At 46.9% G+C, this 16620-nt stretch overlaps 1 long non-coding RNA gene across 1 annotated transcript; it reads right to left on the minus strand.

The window, feature by feature from the left end:
• Nucleotides 1-4031: 4031 nt before the first annotated feature.
• On the minus strand, nt 4032-15113 carry LOC144102914 (uncharacterized). Its single transcript, XR_013308263.1, has 2 exons — nt 13743-15113; nt 4032-4494 (listed from the first exon to the last, which is right to left on the minus strand). It is a non-coding gene; the product is annotated as an uncharacterized LOC144102914 (long non-coding RNA).
• Nucleotides 15114-16620: the final 1507 nt, after the last annotated feature.

A 16620-nucleotide genomic window follows, 5' to 3' on the forward strand; every position in this document is an offset into this window, starting at 1 on the left:
CCGGAAAGAGCATTGCGATTCATTTTTTTTTCTTAGCACAAAAACTGACGGAGTTGTCAGCATTGTCCCCTTGAAATGTTCAGAGTGATAAAATGTGAGGTTCTTGAGCCGTTTTTTTTTTTGTTCACGCAGTGCATGTCTGCAAACCCCGTAACTCATCACACAAATGCCTACACAACAATACAGGAGCTAACTAAATGAACATGAATATACTTATTTCGTACACAGTAAACCAACCTGCTTCAAGATAGAAAAATAGCTCGACGAAATCGCGTCTGCCATATTGTGCTCCGTCTGCAAGCGCTGAATTTCGCAAACATTTAATCGCAATTTTGGTATACCAATGTGTTCTGGCGGTGCCAGGAAGGAGTTCTAGATAGCCTATTACAAATCTTAAAGTGCCTCTAGGGAAAAAGCGCTGCCATAAAAATTTAGTTTTACGCGTGATTCGTCGAAAAAAACCCCCCGTCAGCGTTATACAGAACCGACAGCCGACCGACACCAATGGAGTTCTTTCGCCGAAAATACGCGCATCCTGTAGAGATAGGAGAGGTGGCAGTTATCGGTGCGGCGACAGTCTGAACGAAATGCGAGTGGAGCGACAAGAGCGCGGTGCTACGTGGCGGAAACGGCATTTCCTGCTGATTGCCCAGCGTGGAGCGGACGTTGTGGGCGATGCCTCCGGGAAGCAAAGAGTGCACCCTGATTGGCTTCTCCGTGGATCTCGACTGGAGGCTGCTGCGGGTGCTGAAGTGCATTCCACAGCACATCGTGTGCTGCGCCTGTGTACTGTGTACTGATCAATGTAGCGGACAACGTTATTCCTGCTCTACAGTGTGCAACACGTTGCCAGCAATTGGTCCATTTGGATTTTAAAAAATCTCTATAAGTATGCTTCCTCATTAATACGCTTGGCATGTGCGGCAGTAACTTGTGTTCCGTCATCCCCGAATTTTTTTACTTATTCCGACCTCTTCCTTCTTCATTAACGCGGCCAACTAAGGCTGACGTAATTCAGCCGACCAGATACACCGATCACTGACGTGATGTGCGGGCGGGAAGTGCATTCTGACGTCCAACGAACTTCTTTTCCGCGGTTCTGACCTATACTCCACATTATATGGCATATCCCCCTCAGCCTCTTACAGAAGAAGCCAGCGCCGCTCAAGCCAGGGATAGCCACTTAACGCGTGCTCGCGCTGCACTCCTCACCCTCTTACAGAACGCGCCTGTCGAACCCCACGAACTTGTCTTCCCCTGTCCTCACCGCATATTTCACTATCTTGCCCTCAGGAGTTCAATCACTCTCTTCTGACTCTCCTCCTTCTTTTACAAGTAACACCAACGCCTCGAAACCCAAGGAACGGGCGCTGAACGGCCCCGCTGTAAAATAAGACGCACAGTCCAGATCGATCAAAGGGCAGAATATTGCCTGCCATACTGTTTTACGGTGGCAATACCGAGGCGTATTTTATGCCTAATTTGTTATTAGATAACATCACTTACGTAAAAATTGTAGAACCCATTTTAGGCCTGAGCGTGTTTATTAAATCTGTAGATGAGGTTCCAAAAAAGGTGATTTTGTTCATTGAAGCAACTTGCCAGCTCCGTAGCACTCTTCTCCGTCATTGAATAAGGTTTAGGTTTACGTTTACGGGCTTTAACGCCCCAAACCGAGTCAGGCAATTAGGGGCGCCGTAGTGGAGGGCTCCGGAAACTTCGACCACTTTGGTTCTTTAACGTACACTGACATCGCAAAGCACACAGGCCTCCAGCATTTCGCCTCCATCGAAATGTGACCGCCACAGCCGGGATCGAACCCGCGTCTTTCGGGTTAGCAGCCGAGCACCGTAACCAGCAAGCCACCGCGGCGTCCATCAGTCAAAAAACGCTCGAAGTATAAAAAAATAGCACGCGACTGCACTCTTGTTCTAGCGTATGTACTGTAGCACGCCCAACCGTATTTTGACCCCACGAAATTTGCGCGCTGACTGTGTAGAAGTAAGCAGCCGTCGCTGCTTTTAGTAGACTGCACAGTGCTTATAGGCCGAGAAATATAGGCATACGCTGTAATAGAGCAGCAAGTTGGGCTAGTTAGTACTGGCTCATGACTGAATAAACTGCAACTGCGCACAACAGAGACCAGGACTAAACACGTAAGGAACAGGATCGCGCTTGTCCTGTTACTTACGTGTTTAGTCCTGGTCGTTGTTGTGCGCAGTAACAATGCGCAGTAGGTTTTAGTTGAAGCGCTTCTATGGCGAAGAAATTGATGGCAATACAATGCATTGTCCTGCTCGTTCCCGGATGCAGTTAACTGCAACCTCGTGCTTGTTTGTACGTCACTAATAAGAGTATAGAAATTGTAACAAAAGCCAAATTTCCATCACTGAGTAACACCGCGCACTGTGAAGCTGCTAAATTAATAGAGGACGAATACCGGGGGGTAATGCAAGAGCGTTCCGAAGAGCAGCTGATTTTGTAAAGTCAGCTTAGTGACCTTTAATAATTTTAAAATGATATAATTCACGAACAGAAGTGTCGCTAGATAATTTTCTGAACGTTCCTCCATGGATGGTAAGCTTATCTTTCCTAATTAACGAGAAAAATGTTCGCAATGAAAAAGGTTCAACGAGCTCTCTTTCTTTTAAGTGAGGGTGTAGAATAAGAAATATATAATTAGCTTACAGAAGAAATGACAGAGAGGTCGGCGTAAGCTGAACGACGCATTAGCTTCCAACTATGTAAGGTGGATATTAGGGAAGAGTGGCGAGATAGGTTAACGGTGCGCAAAGAGGGAAGATGGCTTGATTTCACAAAGCGAGAGGTTCGCAATTGAAGTTTTCGTTCCATAATGGTACCTGCTCAGGCATTGCCGAAAATGCTGTTAAAAGGAAAAGAATTCAGTACAAAACGGTCTCGAAAATGGGAATCTTGCTAACCTATAAGAATTAAAAGTTTCTCTGCCAGAGCCTTCAAATATGAAAATTATATAATAAACGACTAGATAAAAAGGACCAAAAACCAATCTAAAATGTTCATCTGCAAAGATAGACGATATCAAACAGTCTATCCAATCCAAACACTGTCTGATCATTTTGGCGAAATTCAGGGAAGGCTCGAAAACCACGAAAATAAAATCTGCAAACAGCTCCCGGGCTTATTTCTAGGCCCAGCGGAACTTTTAGGCTAAGCATCGCGGCACAACACAGGTGCGGAGCGACCCGTGTGACCGCGGTGGATGGCTAGCAGAAACAGCTGCCGCTGCAAAAAAATCATCTCAACTCGATCCCTAGCTTGAAGTTTGCAATGTAATAATTAGGTTATGGCCTAGCTACTACCTATTACCCTTAGAGTCTCCCGGGTTGTAGCGTTTTGTCTTGCAGACGGAATTTCGGTGGGTGTCTTGAGTCATCTATTTTTCAATCTGTTCGCGGAAAAAAATAGTTACGTATGGACTCTCTGATAGACTTTCTTACATCAGTACCGCTTGTGTTCTTGAACAAACACATGAACGCAAACACCACATGCTTGCTGCATGACCAGCGCACTTCCGAGAATAAGCGCTGGAGGTTTGGGCTGTGGTCAAATACTCGGCGGCACCGATAAAATGAAGAAATAAAAGAGGTACACAGTGAGGTACAGCATATTGCCTACACCTGGACAAAGAAGCAATTAGAGAATACTTTCATAACTATAGTCATGTATAATGTAAAGAAATTAGCGCAAAAAAATAGAGACAAATGCTGAAAAATGAGACACCAACTAGCCCAACAACACGCCCTTCTGAACTACAGTCTTAGGAATGCGAACTGCAGAAGTGCCTCGTCTTCCTGATACTGCGCTCAAGTATTTCATCGCGCAAACAGCACGTAACGCAATCTGCCACGCGTACCTCACCGCTAGAGAGGAGATGCCTGTGAAAAAAGCATGGGAACATTTTGCTGCATAAGGACTCGGTAGCGTTTGCCTCTGAACTCCAATAACAAGTTGAAACGCTGAAGTTATTTTTGCTTTTTTAAGGCATTTTACTGCGCGAAACCTCATTTTTACGACGCACGCGCATAAACATTGGAAGGAAAGAGGCCCAGTCAGCAGATATCAAAACGCGATTACAGCTTTCACAACAGTCCGAAGAAGCAGAACGATACGAACGAGCTTTGAGCAACCCGTAAAGGCAGTCGAAGCAGAGCGCAGTGCGGCCACAGGGCGGCCAGTACGATGCGTCGGGGAAATCCGCCGTACACTCTGGTCGGGTTCTCCGCGGGGCTCGACTGGAGGCCCTTGCGCTTCGTTAAGCCCATTCCTCAGAACAGGGTGTGCAGCGCCTGCGGACTGGTACGCAAGACGAACGCGCTGCTTCCCTGCATGCACCTCCTGTGCGCGACTTGTTACCAGCAGTCCGCGCAAGACGGCTCACGCATCTGTCCGCTCGACGGTCAGCAGTGCCACGACGAGGACGTCGACTGGAAGGAGTCCCCTGCCGATGAGATGCTGCAGAGAGAGGTGAGGAAGGAGGACTAATTAGAGGCGTGAGGGGGTGTGTGCGCATACATGTAGACACGGCTTCGGTGTGCCCGTAACTCCAGTGCTCAAGGAGAATATTGTCCATTTGGGCCTGAGCCAAACGCGAGACGTGGACCCGAAGAAGGGTGCGCTGCATATGCATGGTCACATTTTCCTTATGGGCCTGAGAGTGGTCCTATATTTGAAATCTTGAACTGAAGTTTCTGTAGAAACTTTCTACTGGTCATAAGCTAAGCCGTAAGCCAAAGCTCAGAACCAAGATAATGCAGAAAAACATGTTTCGCTTGATCGCTGGGCTGCTGCTTTCGCGCGAAATGATGACACAAGGCAGCGGGAAATTTCGCTAGCTAGGGACGGACTTGCATTTTTTTTTAAGGGGAGGGTTGGGGAAGCACGGTGTTATTTAATAATAATAATAATTGGTTTTGGGGGGGAATGGAATATGGCGCCGTATCTGTCTCATATATCGTTGGACACCTGAACCGCGCCGTAAGGGAAGGGATAAAGGCGGGAGTGAAAGAAGAAAGGAAGAGAGAGGTGCCGTAGTGGAGGGCTCCGGAATAATTTCGACCACCTGGGGATCTTTAACGTGCACTGACATCGCACAGCACACGGGCGCCTTACCATTTTTCCTCCATAAAAACGCAGCCGCCGCGGTCGTGTTCGAACCCGGGAACTCCGGATCAGTAGTCGATCCGGAGTTCCCGGGTTCGAACCCGACCGCGGCGGCTGCGTTTTTATGCAGGATGCATTTCTCTAAGCTTCTTAGCTGAAAAAACGAAGTCAGTGCGGTTCTCGTATGCAAGGTTTGTCGCTTCCGAAAAGGCAGTTAAACACTGCTTGAGCAAAAGCGACTGCACACCGGCAAAGCGCAGAAGGCAAAAATGAACGAGCAGTCCCGAAGGGCGCGTGTTGCTATCGCAGCCACTGAGTTGCGTTCTTTCGTAGGAGGGTGAAAGTTAGCCCAACGAGAACGACTGCTGCCCAAATCTTCCTCCGTCCTCCTGCCTGTCGTCACCGCAGCGTTAGAATGCGTTAACAAAACCTATGGCTTCACAGCGGCTATGGCTACTGATCATTGGTCATGCCATAGGGGTTAATGTTACTGGGTTCTTTTTCGTGCCGAATAACATCTGTATACGCCCAGAGCATTGCGATCGCTGCGCCGCCTATCGTCCGCAACGCGAAACACAGTCGGGGCTTCCGACACCCTGCCTCCTCACGCAGATGAGCGTGTGTATAGTGAGGCATGTAAAGAAACAACCTATTTGCAATAGACTGTTCAAACAGCTGTAAAAACACCCCGAGAACTCATTTCTAGTTTCGTATACTCCCCCCTACGAACGGGGCGCAACGAAACGGTTTCCTCCACTTCCACCAAAGAACACTGCTTGAGCAAAAGCGAAGCCAGCCAGGGAGCCAGGCAGGCTTCCTTAAAGATAACAAGGCTTGCTCCAAATTCCTGGAAAATAATATTTTTAGTTGGTGTTTACATAGCACATCCACAGTGCACAACAGGTTATACGTGTTATCTGCGGGCTCCTTTTCTTGCCTTGCATGAGCACAATGCGTCATAAAGAGTAAGCTCCAGCACCTGTCAATAGAGGAAGTCCACTTAAAGCTGAATATGAACGAAAAGTACGCTAATTTTGACGCACTCGCTTGAATTAGAACGAACAAAACAAGCGCACTTTGCATGGAAAATTAAGCAGTCTATAGTAAGAATTCGATGAAAGGAAGCGATTCTTCAGTGTTAGGAACATTCTCATCTCTCAAAATCAATGTGAGCAGAGGGCTCTTTCAGCGCTAGCGAGCCTAGAGGGTGCCTTTCACAACAGTACGAAAACTTGTCAGACTGACCTCAGTAGCCATTTAAAAGTTATGGCTGTTGATGCCCCAACCACTTGAGGGGTGCACTTTTCACAATGTTGCAGACGTAAACATTGAATATCCGGTACGTGACGGGAGAGCGCGCGTTGAAGCAATCCCATGCGACCAACGCTGCTTGATTCTTATCTATTCTAATCTAGACTGACATCGTATTTTTAGATTTTGCCAAAGCCTTTGATAAAGTACCCCATAACCGCATGCTGATAATGCTTTCTCGATTAAATTTAGACCCCCATATTTTGAAGTGGACTGAACAGTTTTTGACTAATCGTTCGCAGTTTGTCTCCGTTAACAATAACAACTCTAACTCACTCTTAGTAACGTCGGGCGTCCCGCAGGGATCTGTGCTTAGCCCACTACTGTTTCTCATATACATTAATGATCTGCCTTCAAACGTAACATCTAACATACGCATGTTCACTGACGGCTGTGTACTTTATCATGCTATTATCACCAGCGCTGACCAATCTTCTCTTCAAAATGATCTTAATGCTGTTCAGGAGTGGTGTAATAAGTGGCTAATGGAACTTAGCCCACGTTAATGTAATCTTTTGTCTATCAGCCGTCGGCGTAATCCTCTAATCTTCTATTACGTAATATCTGAAGTTCACCGTACAACTACTTCATTCACACAAGTATCTAGACATAACAATTTCTAGTGATCTTTCTTGGAGCTTGCATGTTACTAACATAATATCGTCAGCAAACAAGACGCTAGGTTTCCTCAAGAGCCATCTTCACCATGCTCCCCAACATTTAAAGTTATTAGCTTACAAATCATTCGTCACGTCCAAACTAGAATTTGCATCGCCCATTTGGAATCCTCATCAAGCTTACCTAATCAATGCCCTCGAATCTGTTCAAAATCGTGCTGCTCGCTTCATTCATTTATCGTCATCTTATGACATCAGCGTTTCCTCCTCAAAAACAGCATCCGGATTATCACCCTTATCACTCCGCCGTCACATTGCCAGCCTGTCTTTATTTCACACATTCTTCCACAACCCTACGCACATCGCTCCTTATATTCTTCCCCCAGCACGCATGTCTCATCGCAACAGCCATCGCCTTACAAGGTGCTCGGCCACGCTCATGCGCCGTCACATTTTCTAATTCTTTCTTTCCTCGTGCAGCCGCGGACTGGAACGACCTTCCAAACAACGTTGCCACCATCACTTGCCCAAGTCTTTTCGCTGAAAATGTAAAAACGTTCATGTTATTGTGAATTTGTGCTTTTAATTTTTGCCACCCCTTATGTAACACCCTTTTTTGGGGAGGCTTTTAAGGTAATGAAATACCAGTCAGGCCGACGACAACAAACAGCGCCTCTCTTTTTGCAACTTTCATGGGCTATGGAGGGCGCTGCTGGTGACCCAGTATGGCTATCCCAAGAGGGGATCGGGTACGTCGACGCGGTGTCGGTCTGTGTATGGTGGTTCTGCTTGAATCCTGATGTTCGCAGCGCTCACCGCTCAAGAACCAGCTTACGGCTGGCTATAGATACATCACGTCTCCAATTGGAGGGAGCCAGCCACATTTTCGTTATCTTTTCTAGAACGCGAAGAGGTGGTAAAGGCTGGACACACTCTATGTTGTGGGATGGCAGCGTCGTAGTGTACTGTGCAAGAGCTGTGCGGTCAGGCGTCCCAAATTCGGCGAGAAGTGTGTACACGCTTATTATTCCAGCGCTGTTTTCTCTTCTACCTTTTTTACGTATTGCTGTCGAGTCCCTGCGGCAAGGGTGCAGTTTGTGCTGGGGAAGTAGGAAATTCTGACAGTAGACGGTGAAGAGCAGAAAATTTTCATTTAGCGCTCCAGAGAATAAACCCTGTATAATGCAGCTTGCAGGACAGGGTTAATTGGAGAGATGGGAGAGGCATTCGATCTGCAGTGGGCGTAGTCAGGCTGATGATGATGATGAATGCAGCGTGCTATTGGGCCCACAAGCTTTCCGAAATTCGGCGACAGCTATACACCCCACAATTACAAATCGCGCTGGTCTTGAAAGAACGTATGTGCTCATTTCGTTCCTCGGTTCGGTGAAATCTGCGTTCCGGCTTGGGAAAAGCGGTGTTGCTGTTCGGGTGCGCAGTTGAAGGTTCAAGTTATTCACCCTATTCCGGGACGCCGCCTGTGGTCTCGAAGCTAAGAATAGTTTTTTTTTTTTTTTCAAAACGTGAAAGAAACGGGGAAGGCCGCCAGACATTGAACCGGGTGCTCTTACCTCCGTGTTCAGTCCTGTATGCGCTTTTTTAGTTTATGCATCTGTACCAACACGCCCAACTCAAGGTCCTTCGTCAGATATTGGGGAAATGAGGAATGACAAATATTTGCAACGCACAGCTGGTGCAGGCTTTAAAACTGCAGTGGTTATATTTACACGTAAATTTATGCAAAGTATTTTCTCTGCTGGGCGACAGATCATGCAAAGAAATAAGCGCTGGAAGCAATTCAGTGACATATTTGCTCATTGGTATTGGCCACTTCGTGACACAAGCCGCCATTCCCGGCGACTGGCTGCACGCAGTATGCGAGAACGATACGAAAACTGCTACCAGATGGATACGCAACCAGTTGTAATGGTGGTCTACAAGCAGCGGCTTTTTTTTTAACAGCATTTATTTAGGCTTGGAAGCGGGGCTCAAACGTGTAAAAATTTTGCGACTTGTGAAAATTTTGCGACAAGAAAACCACAAATTTTCCGCAAAATAACAATTCTTTGCGAAGAACAAAACTATTATCCGTACCCGGCAGGCAAAAGAAAATTTGCAAATTGCCCCAATCAAGCTACACTTTAGTCGATAGAGCAAGAATAGTAGCATGCATGCATCCGTCCCCGCAACCTCGCAAAGGCATCAGAGCAATGAGAAACGATTCATTACATGTTGTACCCCAGGAATTACACGCCAGCACAACAGAGTGATCGTAGCATTTCCCCGCAGGATTTATTATTCGCTTTCCAATATGCAATTTTATGTATGATTCTCGCTTCAGCCGTTTGCCCGAAATAATCATGTGCAGGTTTGTCTCCCTTCAGGGCACGATCTGAAATCTCTGGAACGCGACAAATCTAGTGGATGTTATAGTGCCTAGCCGTTCTGAACACGTAAGTACACATTTATGTAAAACATTTTATTCATCGAAATGATCTTGGCGCTAAGAGATCGCGTTAAGTGGTCGAGAGTACATAGCCCACGACGACTTTGTCAGCCCACTCCACCGCCAGAGCTTGGGTTCTGGGGTCAGAGCTAGCCAGCATGGTCTCCCACCGCTCAGAAGGAGAATCAGTAGCTAGGCCATTCGAGGGTGGCTCTGTTTTGCAATCCCATGGGATGAGACCGTAGTTGGCTCATTGGCGACAGTGTTTACAACTCGCGTTGTATTTATCAGGATAAATATTCGCGAGGAGTGATGGGGTGCGTATCGATATCGTCTGTACACGACGCCACGTAACATCTTGCTCTTTAGTCAGGCTTTCGTGCGGAGGATGAAATTTCTACTCTCTAGATTACAATGATTGGTTAGATCATGACATGTGATCATGGAATCCTTCATAAAAATCAGGGAGCTAGACTCTGCTCGGTCAACGAAAGCTCGGGCTTTATGCGCTGCCTCGTTCCCTGGATTCTCCGAAAGGGCTGGTACCCATAAGTTCGGAGTAATTTGATGATAGTTTGGTGGCGTTAAGGTTTTTACGGGATATGCTTGTAATTTGTCCTTTTGCGAAATTACTGATAGCCATTTCAGAGTCACTAACAATGGTGCTCTTTTGGTATGCGCTAGGGTGAGGGCTATAGCTGCCTCTTCTACCGTTTCAGAGGATTTCGTTTTGATGGTTGCTGAGACAACGTGGTCACCGTTCTTGTTCACAGCCACAACTGCAAAGGCATTTGTATGTTTGTATTCTGCCGCATCAACATAAATTGTTCCGGTGCACTGTCCGTATTATATATGTAAGGCTTTGGCTCGCGCTCGTCTTTACCCTCATGTTGTATGGGTTGCATGAATTTGGGAAGTGGTTTGATTAGTAGGGCTGCCCTATAGTAGCGGGGCATGTCTATTTTAGCGTTTTTACTCGTATGTAGAAAGTTTATTACAAGCCTGGTTATAATACTCCTGCCAGTTCTGGAATTTGCTCGCCATTTGAGCCATTAAATGGGCTTCTTTCACTCCACTGTACCTGTTGTGTATTCCTAAGCTCACAAGCCTTTCGGCTGAGGCATTTAGTGGGAGTTCTAAGATGGCTTTGTAGGCCTCCGTATCATGCTATCCAATTTGTTTTTTTCTGCTTTAGCAAGTTTGAGATAAGGGGTGGAATAATTATCCTGCTTAGCGCAAAGGCCTGCACTAGTAGGCATAGATCTCTTTCGCTCACCCCTTGTCTTCGATTAGCTATGCGGCGCATTAATCGCGCCATCGCTTCTATCATGCATTTTAGCTTAGTGAGTGTGTCATTATTCTTTCCATTTTTTTGTAGATACAACCCGAGATGGTTTGTACCTCTTTAATGGATCGTCCATTCACATAGGCTTTTATTTGCGGGGGGGGGGGGGGGGGGGTAGTTGCAGTTCTTCTACCTCTTTATCTTATCACCAGGCTTTTGCTCTGAGCAAGCGAGGCCAGCTTCCCATGCGCATGCCTCAATGATTTCCACTGCTTCTTGGAGTGTTTCGTCCATGTAGTTTTCGCATCCTTTGGTTACCCAAAGCGTGATGTCATCTGCATAGAACGTGTGATGTAGGTCTGTTATTTGTGCCAATTTTGGGGAGAATTTTGAGGGAGAGCTTAAAAAGGAAAGGGGGACAGGATGGAGCCCTGTGGTGCTCCTTTGGTTCTAGTGCGATTGGGGCAGTCTCTATTGTTCCGACCGTTATCAGTGCTGTTCTGTTAGTGAGAAAGGATCGGATATAATTGTACGTCCTTTCTCTGGGGTTAATTTCTGACAAGTTTGCCAAAATGGCTTTGTGGGAGATGTTGTTGAAAGCTTAGTAAGGTCTAAACCTCCTCCTGTTCCTGTTCCCTTATCAGCTTCGATTATGTCCTTGTTAAGCTGGAAGAGTATGTCCTGGGTAGATAGGTGGGTCCTGAATCTTAACATTGTTTCAGGTAGGAGGTTCATGTCCTCCGCATAGTTTTGGAGCCTGTTGAGGATGACATGTTCTATTAGTTTGCCTAGGCATGATGTTAATGAAATGGGGTGTAGATTCTCAGTGCCGAGTTTCTTGCCCGCTTTAGGAATAAAGGTTATTTTCGCGTGTTTCAGCTCTTGTTGTATGTTGCCTGCCTGCCAGTATTTGTCCATAAGGTCCGTAACCACCGCGATCAACATTGTGTCTAAGTTCCTGAGAGTCTTATTCGTTACTTTGTCTGGTCCTGCCGCAGATGTCCGCAGTTTTCCAATTGCGAACCAGACCTCTGCGTCTGTGATGTCTGCGTCTAAATTTAGATTACGAATACCACGGTATTCTTGTTGTATGAAACCCCCATTCGTATGTAGATAGCGTTCTGCTAGCTGTTTGATTAGGTCTTCTATTCTACCCTCATATTTATGTTTGAGTCTGTACAGCTGACTGTTGCACGGGATGTGTTTGTTCTGGGTCAGGAAGGTGTCTTAGAAGATGCCATGTATTCTTATTTCCGAGTTGTCCGTTAATGCTTTCACATATTTGGTTCCATTGTTGTGTTTAGAATGTAGATTCGCCTCTCGATATCAGCGATCCTTTTACGGGGTTGTTTGTTTCGTCTTTGCTTCTTCCAGCGTTTTTGGAGGCCTTTGTGTGCCTGCCATAGGTGTAAGAGTTTTCAATCTGCAATCTGCTCCCCTTTGTCAACTGGCACCACAACGCTAGTGGAGCTGACATCCTCATTCAGGGAGCTTAGCCAGTCGCTAAGGTTAGTGATCTCCTTTGGCGCTGTTTTATAGCGAAGTTTCCTGAACTTGTCCCAATCCGTGGTTCGTATTTCTTTTAGCTTTGTTTTTGAGTTTTGTTGTGGGCAAGGTAATGCTAAAGATGAACTGATCACTACCAATATATTGACCGGTGTTGACTCGCTTTGCGTCCCTGACGTTTTTAGAGAGGAATAAGAAGTCCGGAGATGGTGTCTGCACATACTGTTCCCATGCGTGTGTGGTCGCTCGGGTTGTTTGGCGCTGTGAGCCCTAGTGATTGAATGGTTCGCCAGAGCAGGTCCTTTTTCGAAGTTGCTTTGGTACATACCCAAGCTGTGTGTTGAGAGTTGAAGTATCCCACAATTATTAGTTGAGTTCTAGCAGCCAGCTTTGTTGTGTTTATCAATAAGTGTGGTAGTCATTTGCCTTTGTTTCTGAGCGGGTTGTATACATTAATGATAAAGAGATTTGTGTGTCCTTTTTGTCTTGGTACTGTCTGGAGGATGTATTCTTCTTCTGATTCATTTATAAAATGTTGAATCGCGGTGAAGTTTCTATGCAAGAGCTGGGCTGTGAAGGAGACGGCTTCGTTACTAGTGTCATAATTGGGTGGCAGATATGCTCTATAGCCTGGCAGTGTAGCCCTACCGCAAGGCTCTTGCACTGCATTCCCATCTTGGGTTGAAGCAGATTGTTTGATATGGAGCTGCAAGTGGGCCCGTTTGCGGTGGAAGCCTCTGCAGTTCCATTGCCAAATTTCATTTTTTTATTAGCGTGGAGCCATGTTGGGTTACAGATGGTTGTGGCGTCGTGGACAGATCCAAGATGGGGGACGGAGAGGGGGGAGGGTAGGCGGACCTCGATGGTTGTAAGTCTATCCATTATTTGCTGCATGCAGGTGGCTATTTTGGATAATTGTCCTTCCAGTGTTGCAAAGCGACTATCTATCTCTGCTGATTTGGTGGTGACGGGGCCTTAGAAGTCTGCTTGTTCCGTAGATATAACACTATTTTTCTCTGACAGAGTATTAATGTCTGCCCTGAGTTTGGTAGGCGCTTTCGACGGCTGCGGGGTGGCGGCTTCATGTGCCTCGGCCTTTCTTTTGGATTCCTCGTCTTCCTTTGGAGGAAGCGGTCTCTTAGTTGCTGTTCTGGCGTCTGTTTCCATCGCGTTATTGGCCGATGACTGGGACGCGGTGGGGGGAGTGGGCGGAATGGCGTCCGTTTTCACCGCATTGTTGATCGAAGCCTGGGACGCGCTGGGTGGCGTTCTAGCCGCACTCGTTGTTTCTGCCTGAGGCCACTTGTAAGAGGCGTTTAATTTCAGCCAACTCTTTCTTAAGGTTGGCAATTTCTTGGTCTCGGGATTGCAGTTGGATTTTAAACTCCTGTTCTCGAATATGTACAGATTAGAAGGCATCTGCCGGCCAGCTCACCTTTTTGTTGGAGCAGCTGTCGAGCTTCTCTTCGCCTTGCCTGCTGGGCTCCCAGTGGCGGGAAGCAGCTGGAGGCTTTCCGTCTCTGGCTGCCTCCTTGTCCGGAAGCACCCTGTTCACTGATCCTGGTCCTTGACTGGTTTCCGACTGGTGTTGGGTGGTTGTCCCCTTGCTTGGGTGTCTGGTTGCCATGGGGCATTTCTTGTTGGTTCTTGTTAATTTGTAATTCCGGCTTCCTGTGTTGTGGCCCCCGCTGCAGACGATGCAGACGGGTTGGGAGGCTGGCTGTTCTCCCTCCAGAGGGGTGAATGGTTTTCTCCGCAGCGGCGGCAAAGGTGCGTTTCGGGTTCGTAGCAGGCCCGGTGTCCTACTCTCCGGCAGTTGAAGCAAACTTCATGTTGCCCCCTGAACGGGTGGACTCGAAAGACGCCACGTTGAGATTATTTGACTGGGTAGCTTCTTTCTGAAAAACGTGATCTGTACCGTTCTGGATTGTCCGATTTTTCAGGCATCCACAACTTCTATTCCTGGGTTTGTTTCCGAAGCCTTGGCGGACAGCTTCAGGCGAGTCACTCGGGTAGGCGGTGTATATGACCTCTTTCACAGTCTTCAGGCGCCGCGTACGACGTCACGTTGTAGGTTTGACTTTGTAGGTTGAATTCTTCGATCTTGGCGTATGCAGTCGCCCGTTCACGGAGGGGCGTGCATAGAGTGAGGGTGTTGTTGGCCGAATTGACTCGGATTATGTCTTCATTTTTCAGTCTCATACGGCAGCCTGGCCACTTCGCCGGCGAAGAAGAGTAGTAGCCCGGCCGCAAAGTCCCTTAGATTCCAACCTTGCGGTGGTCAAATGATTTTGTACTCATTGGTCGGTAAGCGCAAGAGAAGGGCTTTCTTGCAGAGGACAAGTAGTTTTTACCCCTTCTTTCACCCTAAAAAAATCGAGTTCGACTTGCCTTGACCATGCCGCTGCTCAGGCTCGTTGGCGGTCGATGCGGGCCCTTTAGTCTTCAGGCCTCGTAGTCGGTCGTGGTACTGAAGAACGATTTCCAATTTTCCATCCACGAGCTCTGACGGTGATATTTTCTCGCCTTCCACGGCGTATTCTATCACCGCGGGTCCCTGGGCGCTCGTACTCGACGAGCGCAGTCCCCGGCGGCGGGGTAGCAAGCTAGGCTTAGCTCGATGGCTGGGCCGACAACTGGCCGGCAATTGACCTAGGTGTCCGTAGGTTGGCGAAATTCAAATTGGACAGACACAGGACGATGGTCCGGATGTGTTCGAAAAAGATTCGAGATTGATGGCTGACTCTTTCCACCGAAAAGTGGCTTCAAGGCGGGAACCCATGCGACACGCGTCCGCACAGCTCCGTCGTCTTCGTCTTCACGTAAGTGCACGTGAGAAACATCTTCCATTTTGCAGGATTCTATTTCCATTTCATTTTCAAGTTTCGTTCTCCATTCCATTTTGCAAGTTTGCCCCGGGCATACAGAAAGAACATCTCGCAAACGAAACACACCGCACGGTGCACGCGAACAAAACAGCACAGGGAAAAACAGCGCATGTCAAAACAGCATGCGTAAAAACGGCGGACAAAAACAGCACAGTGACAAAAGAGCACAGGGAAAAAATGGCACAGCGACAAAACAGCACAGGGGAAAACAGCATGATGACAAAACAGGGCACGGAAAAACAGCACGCGTCAAAACAGCACGCCGGAAAAAAACAGCATAGCGAAAAAACTGCGCAACGAAAGGAGGAGGAGGACGAGGAGAAAAGGCAGGGAGCTTAACCAATACCACCTAGACTAGCTCAAGGCCTCCGCACGCGTCCGTGACGTCACACACAGCATATGTGCCTGGAAGTCAGCCTCACCCCACGAGATTTTTCCGGTTGCCCGTCGGGCACCCATTTCTCAAAATACTGCGTGTTTTGTGCCAGCGTAATATTAGTATTTAACGGTTTCTGATTAGAAAATGTGTTCTTCAGGAACAGGCGGGAATGCGAAATAATCGACGCCTTCGCTATGCATGTTGCTCCAGATAAGCAATGCGTCAGCTCCGCTTCGGTGCTGTTAGGGAGAACTGAATTAAACTACCTCAAGATAAGCTAGTAATCTTCGGCTGTTGTAAAGGCACGTGTTGTTCGTTTCTATTCTATTTTATTTATTTCTTCATATCGCTCTTGTCAGTGCGGTGCGGTCTTCCCTCTTCTGCGCATGATTTGACGTTAACATGTGTATATATATTCATGTTTCTTCATAGAATAAACAATTGCTAGAAAGCGCTTTGTCCTGTTTGTTCGTCCCTTCTCGTATTTTGACAGCGCTTATCATCCCCTTCAAGAATGCATTTCCAACCAGCCCCAGTTGTAGCTCCTTTGACTTTTTTTTTTAATTCTTCCTAGTCAGTTGTCTTGCATCCATAAAATGATTACACTATTCACTTCCCACTCATAACCACTTCAGAAAAATCGAACATTCCCCTATGCTTTCCTTGGTTGCATTGACTGTCAGCTTCCTTCATATGTTATTCTATACTACTTCAGGTTGCACGAATGTTTCACAACAAACCAGCAAGATTTCTAAAAAAAGTTGCAACGAATACAGTGAATAAAGAGTTTATTTAAGCACTTCACACTCACACACACATACACAAAGAATATAGCTGTCATCAAGTTGTGTGATTTGGTGAGATGCGCACACAAGAATACAGTACAATTTGTTCAGTGCCATACTGTATGAAACAGGAACAAACATACCCATTTGCATTTACATGTCCATCATACAGAAGGGAAAAAAATTTGGTACACAAGTTACCACCAACTACAGTTCTATCAAATGTTCTATAGCTGCAGTTGCTGAGTATGAAAAGAACAT

This window comes from Amblyomma americanum, chromosome 1 (genome assembly GCF_052857255.1).
Source record: "Amblyomma americanum isolate KBUSLIRL-KWMA chromosome 1, ASM5285725v1, whole genome shotgun sequence".
NCBI lineage: Eukaryota > Metazoa > Arthropoda > Arachnida > Ixodida > Ixodidae > Amblyomma > Amblyomma americanum.